The 16,465-nt window shown below is 42.5% G+C and overlaps 1 long non-coding RNA gene across 1 annotated transcript; it reads right to left on the reverse strand.

Moving 5' to 3' along the window:
• Positions 1 to 11,253: 11,253 nt before the first annotated feature.
• Positions 11,254 to 16,226, reverse strand: LOC139184459 (uncharacterized). Its single transcript, XR_011567956.1, has 4 exons — positions 16,079 to 16,226; positions 14,588 to 14,663; positions 11,565 to 11,621; positions 11,254 to 11,459 (listed from the first exon to the last, which is right to left on the reverse strand). It is a non-coding gene; the product is annotated as an uncharacterized lncRNA (long non-coding RNA).
• Positions 16,227 to 16,465: the final 239 nt, after the last annotated feature.

Consider the following 16,465-nt stretch of genomic DNA (forward strand, 5'->3'; position numbering starts at 1 on the left):
CTTCAGTCATGTCCGACTCTGCATGACCCCATAGACGGCAGCCCACCAGGCTCCGCCATCCCTGGGATTCTCCAGGCAAGAACACCGGAGTGGGTTGCCATTTCCTTCTCCAATGCAAAAGTGAAAGTGAAGTAACTCAGCCGTGTCTGACTCTTCGAGACCCCATGGACTGCAGCAGAAAGGCTGAGTGAGGTGGTCATCCTGTCTGCTGATGATTGAGTTTGTATTTTTGTTTTGTTTGTTGTTTAGATGAAGCATCCTGCATAGGGTGCTATTGGTGGTTGGGTGATGCTGGGTCTTGTATTCAAGTGGTTACCTTTGTGTGAGTTCTCACTATTTCATACCCTCTAGGGTTAGTTCTCTGGTAGTCTAGGGTCTTGGAGTCAGTGCTCCCACTCCAAAGGCTCAGGGCTTGATCTCTGCTCAGGAATGAAGATTCCACAAGTGGTTTGTTATGGCATTAAGTGAGATTAAAACAAATACCCCAAAATGGGAAACCAAAGATGAACACCAGACAAATGGCAGTTACAGAATCAGGCAAATAATAATTAAAATAAAGGAATATGCACATATACATATATATCCACAAGCAAAGTCAAAATAGTCCAACAAAAATAAAGTGCAATAGATTTACCTGGCAAACAAAGGAAATAAAAAATTATATTTACCAGTTAAGATCAAAACTAAATAAAGCACAAAGTGGAAAACAAAACTAAAGTAAGGTGCCAAGTAGGGAATAAAGCAATGAAAACAAAACTAACAAATATTTTGAGAGGAAAGGAAAGAAAAAATAAGAAATAAAGAATGGACATGCAAAGTTAAATAGAGGTAAATGAAGAAGATTTATATATATTAAAGATTAACTGCAAGGGGAAAACAGTAGGAAAGGCAAACAAAGGAATAATTATAGAAAAATTATAATAGGTTGAAAAAAATTGAAAATTAAAATTATAAAAAAAGAGAAAAAAATGGAAGAATGAGAAAAGGAAAAAAAAAAAGAAAACACAGGACTGCAAAGGCCAATGTAGAGGCAGAGGTTTATGACAACAATAAAAAGTTTGACTGAATATACACATATACATATAGACCCATAAGCAAAATCAAAACAGTCCAACAAAAATAAAGTACGATAGATTGACCCAGCATACAAAGGAAACCAAAAATTATGTCTACCAGAACAAAACTAACTAAAGCAGAAACTGGAAAACAAAACTAAAGCAAGGTGCCTGTTGGGGAGTAAAGAGATGAAAATAGAACTAACAAATATGTTGAGACTAAAGGGAAGAAAGAGAAGAAAGAAAGAATAGATATGCAAAGTTAAATAGAGGTAGATAAAGAAGATTTATATATATATTAAAGATTAACTGCAAGGGGAAAAGAACAGTAGGAAAAACAAAGGAATAAATATAGAAAAAATAATAATAGGCTTAAAAAATTAAAATTAAAATTAAGAAAAGGTGGGGGGGGGGAGAAAAAACAACTCCCTAGAACTGCAAAAGCCAACATATAGGCAGAAGTTTATAACAACAATAAAAGATGTGACTGAGGAAAAAAAGAAAAAAAAAAAAAAAGCTCAAAAGCTTAATTAGATTTCATAGTGTCAATAAAATTGACTACAACAGAGGGGTGGAAAAAGGAAAAAAAAGAAGAAAAAATCCAAAAGAATCTACAGAACAAGTCAAAACATAAGAATAATAAATGTTTTACTTGAGCCATTGCTATCAGAGTCCTTTCCCTCACTGGGAGTCACAGTCCACTTCACCTCCTCTATCACTGTGCTGATCTCTGGGCCTGTTATGGGGGCAGCTCAGATTCTAATCTGGTTCTACTCCTCTGTGTTCTTGCCTCCAATGTCTACAGCTATCAGAACGAGTGCGCTTTCTTTTGTGGGGGCTCTCAATGACCTTTTATATATTTCATAGACACAGAGTGCCAAGTTGATTGTGTGAATTTAATTTAATTTAATCTGTAGCTTGTACAGCTCATGGAAGGGTTTTGGGTTTTCTTCCTTGCTCCTAGGTTTCAACTGTGGTTTTATTTCCACCTCCACGTGTGGGTCGTCCACCCTGGGGTTTATTCCTGAGGCTGTGCTGGAGGACTTGGGTCTGCCCCTGTGAGGGCCAGGTGTGGAGGTGGTGCAGCTGCTGGGTCGCAGGGGTTCTGGCAGCACCAGGTACTCAGGGGAGTTGGCAGCTAGGGGAGCAGGAAATATAGTGCTCTAGAAGGGTATGGAAAGCAGTCTAGGCCAGTATGTGTCAGTATTCTTGCCTGGAGAACCTCCCTCTCTGACAGAGAAGCCTGGCAGACCACAGTCTACAGAGTCACGAAGAGTTGGACACTACCAAAGAGACTCTGTGCCTATAGGCCCAAGACTTTTTTGCCTGTGGCAGCTTTGCCTCAGGGAGAGTTGAGAGTGAAGGTGGCACAGCTGCTTGGCTTGTGGGGACCCTGGTGGTCTCAAGTGTGCAGGGACACGGACTGCCTCCACTGCAGGAGTTATGGCCCTATCAGAGTCTTTTTGAGCCTCTTGTAGCTGGCAATCAGAAGGCCTCTTTGGCCAGTCTTTCTCCAGAGTCTGCCTGTTCAGGCACTTAAAGGGGTTCCTTGCCTGGGGTCCTTCTCTGTTGTTCAGTGCATCAAGCACATAGAGGCCCCCCTCCCCCATCTGGGGTTTTACTCTGTAGTTCAGTGCATCAGTCATTTGATGGGCCAGTTCAGCTGCCAATGTTGGTGTGTACGAGGAGAGAGGCTATGGTGATGGCTTCACCCACTACGTGTGATTCAGCAGTATCACCTTGCTTCCATGGCTGCCTGGCTTCCCTCCACAGGCATTTCCCACCACAATCTCCTTGATCTGTCTCTCCACAGTCAACAGCAGCCCTTGCCCTGGGATTGCTCCACAATCCCTAGATTCCAGCTCCCAGCCACTGCACTGCTAGGGTATGTATGGCTGCGGCAAGGACTGGCTGATTCTCATTCCATTTAGGCTGCCACAGATCACAGATTCTTGGTTCAGTCGCTCAGTCATGTCCATCACCAACCCCCAGAGCTTACTCAAACTCATGTCCATTGAGTCGGTGATGCCATCCAACTATCTCATCCTCTGTCATCCCCTTCAATCTTTCCTAGCCTCAGGGTCTTTTCCAATGAGTCAGTTCTTCACATCAGGTGGCCAAAGTATTGGAGTTTCAGTTTCAGCATCAGTCCTTCCTATGAATATTCAGGACTGATTTCCTTTAGGATGGACTGGTTGGATCTCCTTGCAGTCCAAGGGACTCTCAAGAGTCTTCTCCAACACCACAGTTCAAAAGCATCAATTCTTCGGTGCTCAGCTTTATAGTCCAACTCTCACATCCATACATGACTACTGGAAAAACCATAGCCTTGACCAGATGGACCTTTGCTGGCAAAGTAATGTCTGCTTTTTAATATGCTGTTTAGGTTGGTCATAACTTTTCTTTCAAGGAGAAGCGTCTTTTAATTTCATGGCTGCAGTCACCATCTGCAGTGATTTTGGAGCCCCCCAAAATAAAGTCTGTCACTGTTTCCCCATCTATTTGGCATAAAGTGATGGGACCAGATGCCATGATCCTAGTTTTTTGAATGTTGAGTTTTAAGCTAATTTTTTCAAAATGTTTCTCCTCTAACTCAGACTGTTGTCCCAATGTGGGGATTGGACCCCTGCTTCAGTTCCCCCACCCGCTGAGGGCAGGTTCAGTCCTACTAACACTCCTGTTTTCTCCCTAGTTACTTCCTCCTACTGAGTTTTGCGTGGGTCTATATATTCTTTTCTGTTGGTCAGCTGCTCCTGTCTGCTCTCAGCTGGTGTTCTGCATGCACTTCTGTGTCTGAAGGTGTATTCCTGATGTACCCATGGAGAGAGATGTATTCCACATCTACCTAGTCCTCTGCCATCTTATTCTCCCCAAGACTACTCTTATGTCCTCTCACCTGCAAGGGAGTCTGAAAAAAGTTGTGTAGTCATGTGTCTACTACAATTTGTTAATAAGCAAAGAGGCCATGTGTTTGGGCACACATCTAGTGGTGTTTGGACACATGTCTAGTGGTGTTTGCCACAGGTATGACCTGGGTTCTGGTTCCAGCAGGAAACTGAAGTATTCTTGCCTGGGTCAGAGGATGAAGTTCCCAGGGAAAAGGCCTGGACTTGTGGTTCACCTGGGCTTGTGGGATTCCCAGTGTTGTATGGGTCATTCTTAGGGGGCTGGAATACAGTGGGGATTGTTCAAACTCTGAAACTGGACAATCCAGTTATTCAAGGAACACTCTGATAACAATGAACACACTCAGAAATGGGCTATGGGATGCTTTGGTGGGTCTACCACTAGCTAGGGTGTGAGGCTCCCCCTAACTGGAGATACGAAATACATGAGTATAACTATGATCACACTGGTTGGACATGAAGATTTCTCAGGTTCTGTGAGCCCTAACTTCTGACCCTGTAATTCTGTGTATTTATAAATGTAAAATTTAATTTGCATTTATCATTATACTGATGTGTATTGCTCAAGTGGCAACTTAACGTAGTAGAAAGAGCCCTGGTCTAGGAACATGATGGGAATCAGACATCCTGGGTGCTAGTCTAAACTTGTGACCCTGGGCTAGTCCTTTACCTCTTTGTGTTTAAATGTCCCCATGGAGGTGGCTATGTTACAAAAGCTCTGTGGGGGGCACAATATGCCTCCATCCCCCAAGATGCCCATGTTCTTATCTCTCAAACCTGTAAGTATGTTACCTTATGTGACAAAAGGGACTTCGCAGATGTGAGTGAATTAAGAATTCACAGGAAGAGGTTCTCCTGATTATGTGGGTGGGCTGAGTGTCATCACTGGATTCTTACGGAGGCAGGGGGAGGATGATTAGAATCAGATCTGCCTGTGGAAGCAGAAGTTGAAGTGATGCCCTTTGAAAATGGAAAAAGAAGCTTCGAGCCAAAGAATGCAGATGGCCTCTTGGAGCTGGAGAAGACCAAGAGACGGCTTCTCCCCTAGAGCCTCCTGGAGAAGGCAACTGTGTGGACACGTTTTTAGCAAGTAAGGCTTCTGACCTCCAGAACCATAAGATAGTACATTGGCATCATCTTGGCCACTTTGTGGTAATTTATTACTGAAGCAATACTAATACAAACACTGAGATTATTTCATGTATGTTAGTTTCATGAACTAACTATAGTTAGTTCTCTTCTTTGACTAGAATAAAAAAACTTTGATGGTGGGGACTGCTTTGAATCCTCCATGACTCCAGCACAGGGTTACAGGAGCTCAGTGATTATTGTTGACTCTCTGCAACTTTATTGAAGTATAATTGACAAATATATACAAATAAATTTATATTTACAAATAAAATTGTAAGATATTTAAAGGGTACATGTTGATTTGATACACATTGTGAAAAGGTTTCCCCCATATACTTGTGTGTGTGTGTGTGTGTGTGTGTGTGTGTGTGTGTGTGCTCAATAGCTTCAGTAGTGTCTGACTCTTTTTCAACTCCATGGACTGTAGCCTGCCAGGTTCCTCTGTCTATGGATTTTCTAAGCAAGAATACTGATGTCAGTTACCATTTTCTTCTCTAGGGGATCTTCCTGACCCAGGGATCCAGCCTGAATCTCCTGCATTTCAAGCTGATTTTAGTGACTGTATTTATAGAGTTAAGATTCCAAACAAAAAAGGCTTTGTTGTTGTTTAGTCAGTAAGTCGTGTCTGACTCTTTGTGACTCCATGGATTATAGCCCACCAGGCTTCTCTGTCCACATGATTTTTCCAGGCAAGAATACTGGAGTGGGTAGCCATTCTCTTCTCCACTCATCTACTTAATTAGCACATTCATCACCTAAAACCTCCCTCCCTGCTCCTTCTTTTTTTGGTGGGAACATTTAAGTTCTACTCTCTTGCAAATTTCAATTCTACACTATCATGTTGTCAATATAGTCACTGAGTTATACATTAGATCCTCAGTTCTAATTTATCTTAGAGATGAAAGTTTGTACCCCTTTACTGACCTCTCCCTATTTTTCCCACTAGACACTTTCTTCATTGGTATAATTAAAAAGATTTGGTCTTTGTTCCCTGTTTCTGATATACAGCTCCTTTGTTGTTGTTGTTGTTGAGTCCCTCAGTCATGTCTGACTCTTTGTGACCTCATGGACTGCAGCTTGACAGACTTCCCTGTCCTTCACTATCTCCCAGAGTTTGCTCAAACTCATGTCCATTGAGTCAATGATGCCAACCATCTCTTCCTATGTCGTCCCCTTCTCCTCCTGCTTTCAATCTTTCCCAGCATCAGGGTTTTCTCCAATGAGTTAGCTCTTTGCACCAGGGGGCCAATGTATTGGAGCTTCAGCTTCAATATCAGTCCTTCCAATGAATATTCAGTGATTTTCTTTAGAATTGACTGGTTTGATCTCCTTGCAGTCCAGGGAACTCTCAAGAGTCTTCTCCAACACCACAGTTTGAAAGCATCAATTCTTTGGTGCTCAGCCTTCTTTATGGTTCAACTCTTACATCCATACATGACTACTAGAAAAACCATAGCTTTGACTATATGGACCTTTGTCGGCAAAGTAATGTTTCTGCTTTTTTATAATGTCTAGGTTTGTCATCGGAGAAGGCAATGGCACCCCACTCCAGTACTCTTGCCTGGAAAATCCCATGGACGGAGGAGCCTGGTAGGCTGCAGTCCATGGGGTCGCTCAGAGTCGGACACGACTGAGCGACTTCACTTTGACTTTTCACTTTCATGCATTGGAGAAGGAAATGGCAACCCACTCCAGTGTTCTTGCCTGGAGAATCCCAGGGACGGGGGAGCCTGGTAGGCTACCGTCTATGGGGTCACACAGAGTCGGACACGACTGAAGTGACTTAGCATAGCATAGCATAGGTTTGTCATAGCTTTTCTTTCAAGAAGCAAGTGTCTTTTAATTTCATAGCTACAGTCACCATCCGCAGCGATTTTGGAGCCCAAGAAAATAAATTCTGTCACTGTTTCCATTGTTTCCCCATCTATTTGCCATGAAGTGGTGGGACTGGATGCCGTGATCTTAGTTTTTTTGAATGCTGAGTTTTAAGCCAGCTCTTTCACGCTCCTCTTTCACTTTCATCAAGAGGCTCTTTAGTTCCTCTTCACTTTCTGCCATAAGGGTGGTGTCATCTGAATATCTGAGGTTATTGATATTTCTCCCAGCAATCTTGATTCCAGCTTGTGCTTCATCCAGCCTGGCATTTCTCATGATGTACTCTGCATATAACTTAAATAAGCAGGGTGACAATATACAGCTTGATGTACTCCTTTTCCAATTTTGAACTAGTCCATTGTTCCATGTCCAGTTCTAACTGTTGCTTTTTGACTTGCATACAGATTTCTCAGGAGACAGGTAAGTGTCTGTGTGCTCTGGTATTCCCATCTCTTGAAGAAATTTCCAGTTTGTTGTGATCCACATAGTCAAAGGCTTTTGCAAATCAATGAAGCAGAAGTAGATATTTTTTTTGAATTCTCTTGTTTCTTTCTATGATCCAGTGGATGTTGGCAATTTGATGTCTGGTTCCTCTGCCTTTTCTAAATCCAGCTTGAACATCTGGAAGTTCTCAGTTCATGTACTGTTGAAGCCTAGTTTGGAGGATTTTGAGCATTACCTTGCTAGCATGTGAAATGAGTGCAATTGAGCAGTAGTCTGAACATTCTTTGGCACTGCCCTTCTTTGGGATTGGAATGAAAATTAACACAGCTCCTAAGACCCTTGAAATCTCCTGAGTGATAAGAGTGTCTTTGGTGTGCTAATAACATGACTATGGTTAAGGATCTGCTTGCTTCAGGAGCGGGCTGGTTGCCAGAGAAGTGGTAGTGATTAGAAGCTTGAAACTTCCAGCCCCACCTCCCAGGGTCTGGGATCAAGTTAGTCACCATTAGCTTCAATCCTGTCTAACAAAACCTGCAAGAAACCCCTTTGTGATAGGGTTCAAGGAGTTCCCAGTTGGTGAACATACCCATGTGCTGAGAGTTTGGTGCACCCCGGCTCCGTGGGGAGAGAGGCTCCTGTGTTCTGGACTCCTCTGGACCTCACCCTAGTACCACTTCATCCAGCTGTTCATCTATACTTTTGTAATAAACTATAATAGTCAGTACAGCATTTTCTCGAGTTCTGTGAGTTGTCTAGCAAATTATCAGAACGGAGCAGGAGGAGATAGTGGGAGCCCTTGACTTTGTAGCTAAGTTAGAAGTGCAGGTTATCTGGGGACCCAGCACTTGTGACTGGTTTTCAACATGAGGGCAGTTGTGTGGGATTGAACCCTTAACCTGTGGAGCTTGATGATGATTCCAGCTAGTGGCAGAATTGAATTGAATTGTAGGACAGTCGATTGGTGTCAGAGAACTGGCAAACTGGTGGGTGTGTCCCAGTTTGGCCTCTCTCCCTAGATGTGATCTCCACCCTGAGCTCTAGTTTTGAGCTCTCCCAAACTCTCGTCCACATCCAGGTTTTGTTACCTTGCGTAGATGCCAGCCCCTGTATACCTGGGCTTCTGCTTGGCTCCTGTCAAGCCTTTTTGGGCCTGGAGTCTTGGCTTTGACTTTCAGCCTAGTGGCTGGGTCCCTGCTGTCTAATGACAGACATCTGTGAGGCTTACACCCAGTTGGTCTTTAAGCTCTGTCCACAACCCAATTTGTCACCATTGTCCTCTGTGCACATCAATAGGATAATTTTCCCCTTGATGAGAACTACACGATGCCTCTTGCTTCATCACACTTCTGCTGCCCCGCACTCAGAGAACATACTTAGCTTTCCAGAGAGGACTTCCAGCACCTGTGGAGGGCCTGCCCCACTAGAGCCTTGCCTCTTGGAGGTCATGGGCAGCTCCTGGTTCTGGACCCTAACACCATGTCCTTAGGCAACAGGGCTCTGCCCTGATGGATTCTGAGAAATGATGTCAGCAGTGAACTTGGCCATCCCAGGACCTAATTAAATAAAACTGTTTAGCGCCAGGACTTGGCAAATGTTTTAGCTTTGAGGGTCACAGGGCTGTCATTGCAAGCCCAAGATACAGGCAGAAAGGGACAGGAAGTCAGAGGAAAAATAAAGAGATTAAGGCAGGGGAAGATAGGGGAGGAAATGGGCACACTCCTGTGCCTGCCTTCCATGGGACCTATTTTACTAGAAACTCACCTGATCAATGAATTGTCATTAGAATGGGAGCACACAAGCTCAAATTTAGGCAAAATGCTTTACTCAAAATGGAAGAACAGAATCTTAAATGGAATCTAGGGGCCCTTCAGCAAACTGAATGGAGAGAATATGGGGTATGGCTTCAAAGAAACTTGAGTTTGCCTCCCAGCTTTGCTCCTCATGAACTGGGTAAGCTGGGACAAGCTACCTGACCTGTGAGGCCTGTATTCTCAGTTTTAATGTGAGGATACCAATTTCCAATGAGACTATCCATGTAAAACCCCCAGTGAGATGCTTGGCATAAAGCAGGTGCTCAGTGGTGGCTCAGATGGTAAAGAAGTTGCCTGCAATGTGGGAAACCCAGGTTCAATACCTGGGTAGGGAAGATCTGGAGAAGGGAATGGCTACCTACTCTGGTATTCTTGCCTGGAGAATTCCATGGATAGAGGAGCCTGACAGGCTACAGTCCATGGGGTCGCAGATTCAGACATGACTGAGTGACTAACATTTTCACTTTTTCAATGGATTGTGAATTTGTGCCCCTTCCTTGTTACCGATCTCTATTACAGCACCAGTACAGACAGCCTTGGTGGTTTTGCAGAACCATTTGCTGCAGAACCAACATGGTGACTTGAAGCAGCAGATTTCTGCAAGTTGCCCAGTGTCTAGGCTGGTCTCAAGACCAGCCTGTATGTGGCTGCTACAACTGACTCAATTGCCCAAATTGAAGGAAGGGTCTTAAAGGAAGATGCATGCAAATGTGCTCATCAGTGTGGGTGGGCATATTTAGGTCTTTGAAGGTATTTAACATCCAAAATGCATCATCACTGAAATTGATGAGAAAATGGAGAAGCCAGCAGCCTGCTCTCTCAGCCTCACCTCCTCCTCGAAAGCCAAGGGGATTTCCCTGGAAATCAGGTGGATCTTTCCATGAAGTGTGAATATTGCAAGGGTGGCAGGTTACATAGCAGCCTTTTTTTTTTTTTTTTTTTCATGCACATGTGTGCACATAAAATATCCAACAAATATTTACTGGGCTTTCACTACACACCAGCCACTGTGTGAAGGATGCAATGGTGAGCAAGACACATGCCATTCCCTTCACTTATAGGATAATATAGGCAGCAGAAAACTTGTCTATAGATTACTATCTAGAGTCAGGTGGAGAGCTTTCAGACCCAGAGTGAAAAACAGGTTATTATTTATGAATTGGGTACCTTTTGTCTTGTTATTTGCTAACAGAGTGCACCTTGTGCAAACTTCATTTTCCCACTACAAAACATGTGGTCAAAGACAGTTAGTCATTTGAATTCGAGGCAAATAAGCAACTGTCAATGGGTAAGAACTTGTATGATTGTAGTTTGGAGAGATCTGCTATGCAAATACATTGGCCAGCCCCTGGAGAGCACTGCTGATGGTCAAGCAGGGGCTGCTCTGTTACAGGGGCTCCAGAGGACTAGACTTTGAATTTTTGGCCTTTTTGATGGAAAAAGAAGGAAAGTAATGTTGTCAGTTTAACTTTCTGATGGCTAAACCACAGATGTGGGATTTAACTCTCATAAATCCTAGCCCTTCTCTGCCAATGACCCAAAGTGGGGCTTCAGTCAACCTCACCCTGACTCAGTTCCCCCTTCCTACATCAGCAGAGAGCAAATCAAAGGCTTAAGAGTCAGAAAACATATATTCCAATCCTTGTTCCACAATGTAGAACTGAGAAGTTTGATTTTTGGAGCCTCCGTGTCTCTCTAAGTCACTGAAGTCTCTCTACTAGAAGTCGCAGTCCTCGAAATCAGAAAAAAAAAAAAAAACAAAAAAAAACCTCACCCCTCCAGCCTCTTGTAGAACAAGCCCACAACACTAGAATTTGGCTTCATCTACCTCAAGTGCCTTGAGCCCATAGATCGATACCTGTGTGGACATGCCGACAGTTTTTAAAGGCACTACCTGGGTTTCTTGCGCTGGTGGGCATGTCAGCGAGGTTTGGTATTTCCTTGGGAGCATGTATACTGACAGCTCTTGTTTATTTCATGTGGATTAACTTCTCTTGAAGGCCATTTTCCAACATTTCCTCCTTTATCTTGTGGATCCCACCAGGTGAGTGTCTCCAGGTGTGCTTTTTTTTTTTTTCTGCCAAAGAACTGAACCAAATTTGAAACCTGCTTTGGCACTGGCAATCTCTGTGACTTTGGATGAGTCACCACATCTCCTAGAATCTCAGTTTTCCATTCCCTCCATGGGAAGGATATTCCTGTGTTGCTGCTTCTATTTCTCCCATGGCAGTGTTGTACTGAAAAATCAAACAGGATGATGATAATGATGATTATTATTATTTTGCATAAACTCAGAAGTAACTATAGGAACCAAAAGTAGAATTCTTGCAATTGTTACTTACCAGTATTATCAACAATCTGGAGAGTTACGTTTGTCTTACCTGCCATGTCACAGATACCTACAGGGGTTTCATAAGAAAATACAAAGAACGAGAGAATTAGAAATGCTGAAAGTCACAGCCAAATACCTCATCATGCCTAGAGACTGCTTCCCTGCTCCCTGATGTCTTACTGACTTATTTAATCTGGGGTGGCAGAGAGCCCTTTCTGGAATTGCAGGAAGTCTAAAGTGAATATATGCCATTTTATATCCATTCATTTGTTTGTTTTTCTATCCAGCAAATACTTATTAAATCTCAGCTGTATGTAAAGATGAATCAAACATAGATTTGCTCTTGGTGATTCTTTGAAAACGTAAGAAAAATAGCACTCTTAGCTTCAAGCCAAGAATACAAAATAGGAAATGCAAGGCAAGATCCTCATAAGAGGGGTCTAGTTCAGTGCTGTGGTTGCACTGAGGCAGGAGGGAGAATTTATCATTAAGGGGCAGGAAGGCTTATTATAAGAAATGGTTCCTAACTGAGTCTTGGGGAATGGAGAGGATTTGAACTTAAAGAAGGTGATGGGGTGGTGGGGAGGGCATCCGGGCAGAGGAATGACCCGAGTAGAAACAGGTAGGTTCCTCTGGTGACTTTGAAGTTCCCTTGATGCCTAGCATGGGTTTACTCCTTGTGTGAAAATTACTTTTTTTTCATCTCTGTGTTTGACATTTTCCTTTGATCACTGTTAGGTTTCTAGAAATAATCAGCTATCTCACTGTGCAGTAGATCTGAGCATGGGAGACTCCTGGCCTCTACTAGCATGATCCTGGCTCCACATTATGTAAGAAATCCATCAAAAATTCTTCTGGAATGTGAGGTTCACTTCAAAGCCCTCTTCTGTTGACTAAGCCTTGGGAGGTGCCATGCTCAATCACCACTTCTCGGTTATTGGGTTTCCCCCATTTTGCTCTAAGATCAAAGGAAAGGGTAATTTCATCATACAAGTGAAAATGAGATTCATTGATTATTGGTAGCTGTGATTATTGGTAGCTGATGTGGAGCAGAAATTCATTTAAGGAGGTCAAGACACTGTCAGTCCAGAGTACGAGAGGAATCCTCAGCTTGTTTGAAACACTAAGGCCATGTAGAAAATCCAGCATGGGCTGCCATAGCACTCCAGACGACCAAGCTTTGGTTTTGTGTGAACGCTTGGGAGACTATTATTGACATGATTCTTTGTTCTGGAAGCCAGGACCAGCCCCTTGAGTTAGGTTACTCTCTGTGGCTCTCCCCTCCAATCATATCCAAGCAGCAAGACAAGCAGAACAGGAATAACTTAGCTTTTACCTGGATATGTTGCTTTCTAAGGTTGGGCTACCTGAGAAATCTGATGATGATTTTCAGATTTTTGGATTTTATGGACTGGTAAATGAAAAAAAAATTGGGTTCAACATAGAGTTGTTAACCTTTTACTTCACCAAATTAAGGACATTAAACTAAAAGGACCTTGGTAACTACAAAATGATTGTCATCTTTTTAAGAAGAAAAATAATTTTTCTGCCAGTTATTGGGAAGAGCATCATCTCAGAATAAAGATCGTTCCTTCCTAAGAGAGCTCAGTTGGTTTTCTTCCATTTATGGTTTGCTCTAAAATGTTTTAAATAGCTTCATGGGGAGCTCAAGTCATGGAACTGGCCTGTGGGGACCCCATGTGTGTAGTGGATGAGAACTGACTTCATTTGTCCCCTTAGGGCAGATCCTGCGTGGACTGAGGAGCTTCACGGGACCACGGATGGTTTCTGTCACAGTCACATCAACCCCCACAAGGTGTGTTTTGCTCTGGCATCATATTTCCTGGCATTTGGTGAGTGAGAGGATGATGTGTTCAATTCACTTTTATTCTGACTCATTTGTGGGAAGGGAAATTTAATTCTCTGGGAACCCTTGTTTGTATTAGTGTTAAATCATTTGTCTGCTGTTTAATGATTTATACACACTGTGCAAAGAGGTCCCAGAATTGCTTTCCTGATCGTTTCTGCCCCCGCCCCTCCACTCCAGGTTGGAGAAATAATTTAGTTTTGTGCCTTCCTTAGGGAGTCTACCCAAGACACTGTTCTTTAGCTTACTCATTCCTAATACACGCTATTGGAATTGGGCTTTTAGCTGAGTCTACAGCCTTCCCGAGGATGTTTAGATTGGTATTATGTGGTGTTTTGTGCTATTAACATGCTGAACTGCTTTGCTTCCTTAACTCAGCAATTAGTCTCTTCCCGAACACGATGTACCCCTTTTGGATCATAAATGGTGATCATCTGATTTATTTTTCTGGAGTTCATACACTTAATGTGGATGGGCTTTGGTGCTCATTAAAGCAGAGACTTTTATTTGAAGGGTTGCTCCCTGCGTTGTGCTGATGGGACCTCATATATTACACTTATCCACACTGGCCATCTATAATTTAGTATAGTGCTCCCGTTCATGTAATGTTTCAGCATTTGCAGTACTTATGAGTAATTGACAGCATACAATGGTAACAATAAATCAGATAGGCTGGACACAGCCCTTTATGGTCAGTTTCACTGTCTACCAGAAAAGAAGGCTGAAAACCAGTGACTGCTGTTAACTGGGGGCTTTTCAGACCATAAAGTCAGAGAAAGCACATTTTTTGGCTTTTATTTTTAATACATTTTTGAGTGGCTGTTTAAAATATATATCTTTGCTTGGATAAGAAGTCATGAAAAAAATGGTTCCCTGTTATGCATACTTTAAAAATTACTGCAGTTCACTTCAAAGGAATGATTTACTTTGACAAAGTGAGTTAACTTGAGTTGTAATGCGTTTAACAGGCCATATGATATAGGAGGCGTCAGCCTTGGTGATGTGGTATGTATGTCACAGAGCCAGAGATATTAGGATTTATTTTCTTGAAATGAAAATCCTGAACAGGGTGGCTTAGAATACAACACTTAAGAGTTGAGCATTGCGTGTTTGGAATGCTCTTGTAGAGGGTGCATTGCCTGGGAACAGTACTGTCAGAGACTTACCTCAAACTTCCATTATTGATCAAGAGTATCTTGCATGAGCTCAAAACTGAGTGTTGTCTCCTCATAATAATTCTTCCTGCCATTAGGAGAGAGATGTAGGGGTCAAAGTGTGCAGGAGGAAACACAAAGTCTTTGAGGAAAAGGAACCCTCCAGTGCTTGATAACTCCAGTGCTGTGAAATACAAATCCTTATGAAGCTGGGCTATGTGGGATTAAAATCTAGAGGCAGGTCGACTTCTGGGTTTTATTTTCTGGCTCTGCCATTTATGCACTAGTCACATGACCTCAGGTGAGTTATTTAACTTCTCAGAACATCAGTTTCCTTGCCTCTAAAATGGTGAGAAAATCCTTCCCTCATAAGGATTTTCTTTTTATAAGGATGTTTTGAAGAGAAGATTTGGCACACACACAACACCTGGATAGGTGCTAAATAAGTTTTTTAATCATTTAAAAATAGTTTAATGAAGCAATAAAAAATTTATGCATTCATCTGTTCTATCAGAATTTATTTGAGTGTCTTCTCTGTTTTGGGCACTGGACTAGGCACTAAGGATACTCTAGGTAAAAAGTCAATGTCATGGAACTATTTCTTGTAATCAGGGGTTATGTTCAAATAGTTAAAAACTTATGCATCACAGTCCCATATAATCAGCAGTAAAAACAGATTCTGCTACCCCAGTGCCTCTCTGCTGAATGTCCCCAAGACCTCACTCTTCTTGGTTTCATTGCTTGTAGCCTTTGAACCATTTACTGGAGATTTTCACTTGCTTAAGTGCTAAATAATTTTCATTTTTCCTCCCCTGGACTTCTGGAGAAGAAGCAGAGTCATCAGCCAGCTTCTAGCTCTATAGATTCAGAAATTTCTTGGCATCTTTGAAGAGCAGTGTGACGGCCACAGGATAAAGATAGACTCTTGTATTCTATACCAAGAAAGAATGTTGGGCAGTTTAATTAGTGCTATGGTTGGTAAGGCTGTTTTCTCTCAACCTGAAGTGAAATCATTTGTATCTGTGAGTACAAATAAAATAAGTGCTATGGGTAAATTGGATTTTTACATCTTGCTTTTTAGGTCAGAAATAATTTTTTTTTTTTGTATTGACGTATAAAAATTAAGACCTGGAATCCTACTTGAGCTAATAATGCTTTTTTTTCCTTTTTTTGGCAATAAAAATATAAATACAACTCTTTACTTGTGAGTACATAAGTGGAAATTCAGGTGTGTAGTAGCGACTTCACTTTCACTTTTCACTTTCATGCATTGGAGAGGGAAATGGCAACCCACTCCAGTGTTCTTGCCTGGAGAATCCCAGGGATGGGGGAGCCTGGTGGGCTGCCGTCTATGGGGTCGCACAGAGTCGGACACAACTGATGCGACTTAGCAGTAGCAGTCTTTATCTGTAACAGGGGACAGTAAGAACTAGTGCGTTCTGAACAGTTTATATATGGTAAGAGCAGGAAGCTGTGGCTCCATTGTTTTGACCCAGATTTTACCTTTCGATCTGTGCTCTGATACTGCTGTGGTGCTTCCCTGGTGGCTCAGAGTGAAGAATCTGCCTGCAATGAAAGAGGCTCAGGTTTGATCCCTGGGTCAGGAAGATCTCCTGGTAGAAGGGAATGGCTACTCACTCCAGCATTCTTGCCTGGCGAATTCCATGGACAAAGGAGCTTGGTGGGCTACCATCCATGAGGTCACAAAGGGTCAGACATGACTGAGCTACTAATGCTTTCCCTAGTTATGGTCTGAATGTTTGTTTCCTCTAAAATTCATATGTTGAAACCCTAAATCCCAAAGGTATTTGGAGGTGGATTTGGAAGTTGACTAGATTATAATGGTGGGGCCCTTATGAATAGGATTAGTGCTCTTAAGAAAGAGGCTCC

The sequence above is a fragment of the Bos indicus genome, chromosome 8 (assembly GCF_029378745.1).
Source record: "Bos indicus isolate NIAB-ARS_2022 breed Sahiwal x Tharparkar chromosome 8, NIAB-ARS_B.indTharparkar_mat_pri_1.0, whole genome shotgun sequence".
NCBI lineage: Eukaryota > Metazoa > Chordata > Mammalia > Artiodactyla > Bovidae > Bos > Bos indicus.